The sequence below is a fragment of the Macrobrachium nipponense genome, chromosome 35, assembly GCF_015104395.2.
Source record: "Macrobrachium nipponense isolate FS-2020 chromosome 35, ASM1510439v2, whole genome shotgun sequence".
Classification (NCBI taxonomy): Eukaryota; Metazoa; Arthropoda; class Malacostraca; order Decapoda; family Palaemonidae; genus Macrobrachium; species Macrobrachium nipponense.
In genome coordinates this window covers 52,643,539-52,653,426 of record NC_061096.1, presented here as the reverse complement: position 1 = coordinate 52,653,426, position 9,888 = coordinate 52,643,539, and the positions used below count along the sequence as shown (strand labels likewise).

At 39.9% G+C, this 9,888-nt stretch overlaps 1 protein-coding gene across 3 annotated transcripts in view; it reads right to left on the bottom strand.

Moving 5' to 3' along the window:
- Positions 1-9,352, bottom strand: part of LOC135208773 (serine/threonine-protein kinase NIM1-like) — a 101,456-nt gene extending 92,104 nt beyond the window's left edge. For all 3 annotated transcript variants that reach the window (XM_064241290.1, XM_064241288.1, XM_064241289.1), the window contains exon 1: positions 9,045-9,352. The gene's annotated coding sequence lies outside the window, so the exon portion shown is untranslated. The remainder of the gene's footprint in view (positions 1-9,044) is intronic.
- Positions 9,353-9,888: the final 536 nt, after the last annotated feature.

Below are 9,888 nucleotides of genomic sequence, written 5' to 3'. Positions count from 1 at the left end.
TCTTCGCAGAGGCTAAAGATAGCGCAAAAGAGGTCTTCTCGGGATTGCTCTCTCACCTCTCTGCATTTCTCCGTCCGTATTTCACAGACATTTTCATGCGGTGAAGGTACCGACCGCACCCGTGGGCAGAAAAGGTGTTGCACGAGTTTTCCCACATTATTTGACACCAGCAGGTAGGCGATGCTGAGGACAAAATTGAAGTCACGTGTATGTCTGCAGGATGTCATTGGGCCAAAACAGACATGCAATACTTCAGTTTCGCACAGGTGCGATTTTGTAACTATGGGAAAATGCGTTTTCCGAGTTGCTCCCCAATCCACTTTATCTGAACAGTTGAGTTACATTTCACAGAACCTTCTCAGAAAAAGAAATACCGAAATCTCTCATCTAGCCCAGGCTCGAAGCAGATAATGACAAGGAAGGTGATGTCTCGTACTGAATTTTCTATTGAAGGAGCTGAGAAAAACGGAAGCAGGGAGAGATAACGAAAGCTTAGCAACATTGAATGAAAGGACTGGATGTTTCGTGTTCCCTTCCGTTTGACGCTAACATGCGCAATTAGGAATAAGTCAGTTTTGACCTTCGTCCGGTATCAAGTCAAACCTGAGCGAGCTAGTTTCGTTCAGGTATCGATAATGTTCACTGGTCAACTTTGCCTGTCAATCAATTGTCTAAAAACGCAGCAATAGTTTGGTCCCATCTCTCTCTCTCTCTCTCTCTCTTTCTCTCTCTCTTACACATAGCCTATGCATCAGATTGCTCAAGGACTTCATGAATCTGTAACGTTAAACTGAATAATCGGAAAAACGTCATCAAACCTTAAGCCAGCAATGGCGAGGGTCACTGAGCTAGGAGGATGTGGGAATATCCCACCGCTTCCTTAAGCTGGTAAAGAAATTTGAAAATATGTTGCAAACAACGAGCCACAACCACAAATGTACATTCTACTTCGTAGCTGTAATGCTCCCTTTAGCCTCCTCCATATGAGTATAAGTATGTGTATGTATATATATATATATATATATATATATATATATATATATATAGTCAACGACAATGGCTCATTGTAAAGTTACCTCAAAATCTTGAACATAAAAATGCAAAGCATCGTAATATACTTGATATATCATTTGTGTGAAATATTTCAAAATCTCTCAGGTACTACTCCCTTCAGTTTAGAAGAGTTAGCGTATGTTACTAACAAATAACTGAAGGAATGCAAATGCTATGCATATATAATATCTAGTATATAATATATATATATATATATATATATATAAGAGTAAAGAAAACGTAAGAATAAAGTGAAGGCAAGTGTTTATGGGTACCTTTTTATAAGAAAACATATAAATAAGTGAAGACACGTGTATTAAGGGTACCTTCAAGCATAGAAACTATAGCATAAAACTGTGATAGGTTATGGCACATACGATTTGGTATGGCCCACGGTTATATGGCAACCACCAGACACGACAGTCGGTTAAAAAGCAAAAGAGAAAACCACACCACGTAATCGAGTGGCCCCCAACTCGCCTAGCCAAACAAAATGCCGAGTACGGAAAAAGTTTAAGGCAAGCCCAGGATCCATACAGCCTGGGCAAGCCTTTCGCACTATCGCAGTAAAGATGGCCGTACAATCACAATAACAACATTGAAAACTGAGTCAAGCGTGGCTGCTTCGACAGAAGCGCCGAGAACCGTATTCGTCGAAGCTTTCTGCTTTATCGAATGCATTGTGAAATCGATTGACCGAGGATCTAGAACCTCTCCGGTAGCGATAGTCTTTTATAATCCATAAAACACGGCAAGACCAGTTCGGAACTGCAGTGAGTCTTCGTACGAAGAACGCGGGGTCTTTCAGTAAGACTCGCCACGATCACTTATTCATGTGTGAAGTCGATGTTGTCAATATTACCAAGGATACTGTGTCAAAAATGTCCCCGAAGGTAGTATATACCACGCTTGGAGAAGGTCGGCAGGTAGGTATGTGAAATAGCAAGCCATTATACTTTAGTACACCTACAGCGCCTAAACTCTCTCTCTCTCTCTCTCTCTCTCTCTCTCTCTCTCTCTCTCTCTCTCTCTCTCTCTCTGCTCAATACACACTCATGCAAAGTGAATGAAGGAAGGTTGAAGGTAGACCACTCTAGCCAGGGAAGCGCAGAGCGTGTATGTATGAGCGTGTGTACATAGTAAGATTAGAAATGCTCATGACAAGATCGTCTTCTGCTTCTAAACATGAGGCCGATTCAAACGTTCGCCGCTCATTCTTACTGTCAGCTTTATGGCGCCGTTTCCAACAACAGCCACTAAGTTGGAATGGTTACGGCGCGACTCGACTGTTTAGTACGATTTGTAAATTTGCACGCTGTTCTCTCTCTCTCTCTTATATATATATATATATATATATATATATATAGATATATATATATATGTATATATATATATATATATATATATATATATATGTGTGTGTGTGTGTGTGTGTGTGTGTGTGTGTGTGTGTGTGTGTGTGTGTGTGTGCACAAACAAATATATATATATATATATATATACATATATATAATATGTATGTATGTGTGAAGTATGAATGCATGTATAATGTAAGAGTGTCCTTGCAGAGAGAGAAAGAGGTGATGGATGATTCTACCGCGGCTGTGGATAACATTGTTTATTTACAAACTTTCGGAAATCGGTACAGCACGAATTGCCAATGTCACGTGATCAGCGCTTCCATCACTCGACAGCGTAGGCGACGATCCTGCAAAGAAACAGCCTGACAAGGCTTTACAAATCATCCCTTAAGCAAGATCCCATCGTAATTTTAACAGTTAATAAAAAATCCTCGGATTTCAGTTCCCCCCGCTCCACCGTAGTTCCTGAGTAACAAAATACCCCTTGATCTTCTGTTTTCATTAACGTATCGAGCGAAGTTCCCCCAGCAAATCCTTTGGCTTCACGAAGTTTTAAGATTCAAGTAAATGCTCGGAACTTCAGTTTCCCTCCCGTAGTTCCCGTGTATCAAAATACCCCTCGATCTTCTTCTGTTTTCATTATATTGTCGAGCGAAGTTTCCCCAGCAAATGCTTTGGCTCCGCGAAATTTTAAGATTCAAGTCAATGTTCGAAACTTCTGTTTTCATTATAGTATCGAGCAAAGTTTCGCTAGCAAAATCTTTGGCTTCACGAAGCTTTGGATTCAATTCAATGCTCGGAACTTCAGTTTCGCTCCCGTAGTTCCCGCGTATCAAAATACCCCTCGATCTTCTTCTGTTTTCATTATAGTATCGAGCTAAGTTTCGCCAGCAAATTCTTTGGCTTCGCGAAGCTTTAGGATTGAAGTCTGTATCGGATGCGGTTTTACTTTTAGCTTTGTTTCCATAGCCTTCGGCGTGGGGTATTGATCGCTGGAGCCTTACTACCTTCCTTCAATGCTACACGAGCATATACAACAGAATGCCAGCGTTACTGTTCACCCTGGGATAATTGGTAAAAGGGCCATTTTGTACTGCATGTTTTGTAACAGTTAAGTATGTTTAGTACATCATTGTCATTTGTAACGTGAGCATATACGAATGGAACACGCCACAAACGAGTGCTGCTGGAAGCGTAATGTATATAATATAAAATTATTACGAAAGAAATATATAGGTATAACAGACTGAAGGAAAGTATGGCAAAATACTGATGTAATGATATATAAATAATCAAACCAAAGAATAAATGAATACATAACGCTCGTAAAGCCAGACAAAAAATTAAAATATCACATCAAAAAGCAGGGCTCTTTTAAAACGGTATGACGGTCTCTCCTGAACTTAAATAAAAGAAAAAATATCAGCAATTCAACCCAAATATCAATAAATATGAATGAAAGGTGAACTGCCAGCAATGCCACCCGATAGTGAATGGCAAATGACAGGAAAACACGGTTCAGAATAAGGCAATACGCTACAACAGGGTCTGGGAGGCAGAAAGTCGACCGCGGGCTTGAGCAGGAACGAAAACAAGCGAATGTTCTTCTTTGGTGACATTGCAGGTACAGAGGCGTCAAATACAATCGTATCCATGACGTCAACCAACAACAGATGACAGAAGGTCAGGTGCAGAGGAGAAGTCCCAACCTTGCTCGCCGATAAACAGGTATACGCCGAAACTCTTGACAGACTCTGTCGGCCTGTTAGCTGTTTTTGTCGGCGTCTTCGCAATCATAATCCCCATCTTTCTTATATATATATATATATATATATATATATATATATTATCTATATAATATATATATATATATATATATATAAAGGGTTTTGCCACGAAGGAAAAAATGAAAAGCGAGATAGCCAAGCACTTTCGGTCTAGTACGACCCTTTACTCAGGCCTGAGTAAAGGGTCGTACTAGACCGAAAGTGCTTGGCTATCTCGCGCTTTTCATTTTTTTCCTTCGTGGCAAAAACCTTTATTTATACATAGCATCACGTTTTATATGCTTCGTGATCAAGTTATTCACACACACACACACACACACATATATATATATATATATATATATATATATATATATATATATATATATATATATATATATATATATATATAGTGTGTGTCATGCTGGCACACTACAACAGCGCTTGCAATAATGCTGCAAGTCTTCCGACCAGCAAATTTAAACAGTGCCGGCCTGACGATGACATGAAGGAAATCTCCCCTTGCATCCGTTCTCTCTCTCTCTCTCTCTCTCTCTCTCTCTCTCTCTCTGCAACTGAATGACCGGCGATCGATCCTAGAACCGACAACAAGGGACTGATATGGGCGAGTTCCCTAAAATAATGCAGGACCCTGCTGTTGACTTGAGCGGTGAAATAGGTAAATATTTATTAGTCGCCTGATGACGTTCGCGTCTGATATGGAAAGAGAGAGAGAGAGAGAGAGAGAGAGAGAGAGAGAGAGAGAGAGAGAGATTAGCGACCAGTTATCTGTGAAAATATAGGCTATACTATAACTTAGCCACGGTCTAGGTATATACCTAGACCGTGCAAACTATAGCTGCAGCCACAGACCCTCGGCGAGGTAATCCTCACCGCTGCAAGGCGAAACCACTCATCAGATATTCATAAGATATTCCATCTTTTCCAGCAAACGTCAAACCTAGGCTAGACAAGAGTGTGTTGGCCTCTTCGTCCGCCTTTGTTCAGAAAAAGGAAAATCCCTCAAAATGTTACTGGTGACATCGAGAATAGTACTCTTTCACCAACGCCATCTAGTGAGTGCCATTGTAGCATTGCTAGACGATCAAGTTTTGACCCCAAGGTCAACTCTGCCATGAATGCTTGTGCTTTCAATCCGATACCATTATGCAGTTTCCCTTTGTTTTTCTGCCATCCACGTCCCCACATCCAGGACAATCATTTTTTTTTTCTTTAAGTGTCCGTACGTCTTGTGTATTCTGCAAGACGCAGGTGTACCCGTCACTTATCTTTTCTGCATTTCGTAATATTTTCTGTTCTCATATTGACCACAGAACCAAGGTTCCAGGACTGAGCATAAATATAGATGGATGATATGTGAAGAATTTTACCAGAGAGAAAAAAAAGCTGAAAGCTGTTTAAAGCGTTATGCGTAGAGCATTCTATGTGTATCATTTGGTGCTTCACGTCGCGTCCAAATGCCTACCACCCTCCCTATAATCTATAATAGCTTATTAATCCCGCAATAAGAATCAGCATGTGTATATAAAACCTGAAATAAGTACGGTCATAACAAATTAAAATATATACGGGCTAGTCTGCTTTAGTAGCTAATAAAAAAAACTTCAAAGTATCAATAAAACCTACAGATAATAAGCACAATGGTTTCTGAAAGACATTTCTGTCTATATATATATATATATATATATATATATATATATATATATATATAACTTGTTTTAAACACCTTTCAGCTTTTATTTCTCTGGTAAAATTCTTCACATATCATCCATCTATATTTATGCTCAGTCCTGGAACCTTGGTTCTGTGGTCAATGTGAGAAAAAAAAACAAAAAAAATATACGAAATACAGAAAAGTTAAGTGACGGGTACCCCTGCGTCTTGCAGAATAAGCACACACACACACACACACACACACACCACACACACACACATATATATATATATATATATATATATATATATATATATATATTATATATGTGTGTGTGTGTGTGTGTGTGTGTGTATATATATATATATATATATTATATACAGTCCTTTCCAAATGCAGTACCAGTACACGTTCTATCACAAAAGCCACGCTAGTAAAAGTGCCATTACGACTTGAGGGTCAACCAAAACACGCAAGTCTTCCTTTAAGAATGCACGAGGAGACGGAAAAAAAAAATAACTTCCTCTTTCATTTGACTCAAGTAAAGAAAGGGGCTGACAGACTGCCGAGCCGCCTTCAGTTCATTAGCTACACGGCTTACACTTGAACCACGGGACCTTCCTCCAGAATAAGGGGAAGAAGTCCCGAATATGAAACGATGGTAGCCGTGACCTTGAAACTGAGAAAGTCACTATCACAAGCAATGACGTACGGTCACGCAATCGCTTCCTGCTCTTTCATCCAAGGGAGGAGTAAGTCTTACTCGAGCAAAGTAACTCGGTGCAATGTCGAGGAAAGGCTCGAAACTCGTACTAGACATGCACGTCGCGATAAGAAGACACCGGTCGGTTAATGAGCAGCTCTGCTGAAGTTCACGTAAACGTTTGCAGGGGAGCGTCCAACAGTGTCTCTTCTCTGGAGGCACTAAAAGGCCCTTACTCTATCCTAAAACTAATTCAGGAGACCTAATCGGAAACTTTTTGAGTAGTTCAAGGTAGTTCTTTCAAGAGATTCAATCACCCACCTTTAAGTACATCGTGTCAAGTCATCCGCAATGAATTGCTTGCGGGCAAGCAACGTTATGACAGTCGATCGATGTCGTAAGACTAGTACTTGCGTTCTCGTAGTACAAGAGACTAGATAATACATTCTTAATCATATTTCATGTTTCATAAAAATAAACTCTTCTTAATCAATACTTTATAAAATCCAGCAAGTCGTTCTGTTCGCGCTGTATTTTACACATAACAAAATCGTTGAAATTATTCCTTATAGTTGCACCTTCCATTCATGTGTCTGTGGTGTTTTGATATAATTACAGTAATTACAGACCATAAAAAGAAGATTTCCAAGAAAACATTGAAGTGCGATATGATATATTAATACTTCGAAAAAAAAAATTCAGCGTTTCAAGTTGACGGAAATGCTATGTTATAGTTTCTCACGTTATGAAAAACAGTTCACTACGGTCTAATAATTTTACTCCTAGATTTCTTGAAAGGCTGTATGTATGTATGTATGTATGTATGTATGTATGTATGTATGTATGTATGTATGTATATATATATATATATATATATATATCATAATATATATATATCTATAATATGATATATCATTATATATTATATATATATGTATATATATATATGTATATATATATCTCTCCTCTCTCTCTGAAATAACCAACTACCTTTGATAAAATCCGTAGCGTCGTCGAACATCGATGTTGTTATCGACCTATATGAGCCCTTTTGGGCCGATGGTTTAGTTTCGGTGTCCACTCCACTAATTAATAGCGAAGGTGCACCGTCGGCGCTATGCAGATGTCGCATAATCGTAAAATAATACGAATGGCCTATTTGGGAGATTGGGAGGAGAAATTTTGTGTGTTGCTTAGCCTCAAACAAAATAGAATACTGGAGGGGAAAAAAAACTGCCGCATAAAAGCTTAAGAAAACGATGATATGGGAGAGAGAATGATTAAAATGTAACAGCGTGGAAAAACGATTGAACATAAGAGATAGACGGGAACAATATACATATATACTACATTGCGCATAAACACAATAACACAGAAGAGGGGAACGAATTAAATTGAAAGAAAATGACAATGAAACGTGATGTAAATGACTTTCTTACAGACAGGAGATAAACAGAGGCAAAACATTAAAAATAAACACCTTTTGCACCTGACTCAGTCAAATCGATTTGACTCAGGTGAATTTTTCAGGGCTTGCTGGCCACTTAAAGAAGCAAGAGCCCGTACTGGCATAAAGCCAGATAGCCTAACAACGATAAACCATTTCTATTCTTTAAAAATCTTATACTGTATAAAGATTCGTCGTTCCCCTTCCTTCGTTATCAGCTGCCAAAGACTGGGCTCTTGAACAGTTACGAAGTCGATGCTTCGTCACGTCTTTTTCCTTGCCGTAGGTGGACGTAAACTTACAGCTGGGAAAGGTGACTGCAGATAAGGATTTCGCTTGCTAGATGAAGCTGCCTGGTCTCTGCGTTTGTGCTAACGCTTGCTAGTAACAAACTGAAAGCCATAGCGAGTAATGACAACAGCACGTGCACACGCGACTAACATAGGCAATCGAGAGCTCGTCCTCATAGTGACTATGTCTCCTTTAGATGCCTGCTCTTCGGTAACAGCAGCCTTCGTTTCACAAATCGCTGACCAGGCGTGTTTAATCCACTGCTGGGGTCGCAGCTAAATTGATTTTCAGTCTGAGAGAACTGCGAGAAAACTGAAAATTGACGAAGGACACCGCTTCGTAGCAAATACACGTTGTCTTCATACATTCTGGGATAGGAGGGTGTAATCTGTCAACAGGTTAATTGTGCAACTGTTGGAAATAGACCTGTTGGTGGGACTGACAAAGACCTTTTATAAGATAATGAACTCTGCACATACCATGACGGACAGACAAAGCGCGTGACAGCGAGGTAGGCTTTATGTTGCCGTATATATCTATTCAAAATAAATGACATCAGTCATTGATGAAATTCTTGGCACAGCGATTCAGGTGAAATTCGTGTGGGTCTGAAACTCCCAAAGAACCTCGTACAAAGATATTGGAGAGGGTTTGAAACATACGAGGGGTTGCCGAGGCTGTTGACATTCTCACGAAACATCATTTGGGGGACAAAATCTAAAAATATACAAAGGCAAGTTCTGCTTACCACCGAATTTCAGCCGCTTCCCGACACCTTGCTGCAGATTGTAAACAACACCTTCTGGTCGGCTGACAGTTCACAGTTGGTGTATAATACAGCTATTTTATCGGAACGTTCAAAAGACACATTAGCGTCTGGCGTCTCGGATGCGGCCCGAGCAAATCAGAGGCTCTAGGTCAGCGAGTAGAATCACATTTGAAGTTAACAGTGATTCGAAAAAAACGAGCACTCTGTACGAGTGAAAGTGGGAGAGAAAGCGGGACACATCCAGGCCTCACGACTGTCAAGACGGCACTGTGCCATCGATTACTAACGCAAGTCTGGTTGGCCCTGATCCGATGAAGCAACACCAAGAAGATGCCGGGTTGGCTTTCGTGTGTTCTAGAGTACCTGTTACCCCTGCCTGACGTGTGCACGTAGTCTCTCTCTCTCTCTCTCTCTCTCTCTCTCTCTCTCTCTCTCTCTCTCTCTCTCTCTCTCTCTCTCTCTCTCTCTCTCTCTCTCTTCTGTTGTAGTTGTAGAATTACGAAAGGCAAGATCGACCAAAGCATCGTTTGTTTTCATTAGATTGTTTTTGCGCCAAAATGTCTTTTGTTGTTATCACTATGATTACTGCGTTTGTGACGATGTATAAGAAAACAATTATATGAATGAATTTCTCATTTGAGATTGCGCCAAACGCAGTTTTGTAACAGACAAGATCTTGATCCAGAAGCATAGCATCGAATGAAAAGTCCTCAAGCCTTTACTTCTACTAACGCTTTTGAACTCAATCCCCATTCCAAAATTCATCATACAATCAATCACCTTTCAACATGGTTGCTTTCATCTTTTACACAAATCTTTCAGA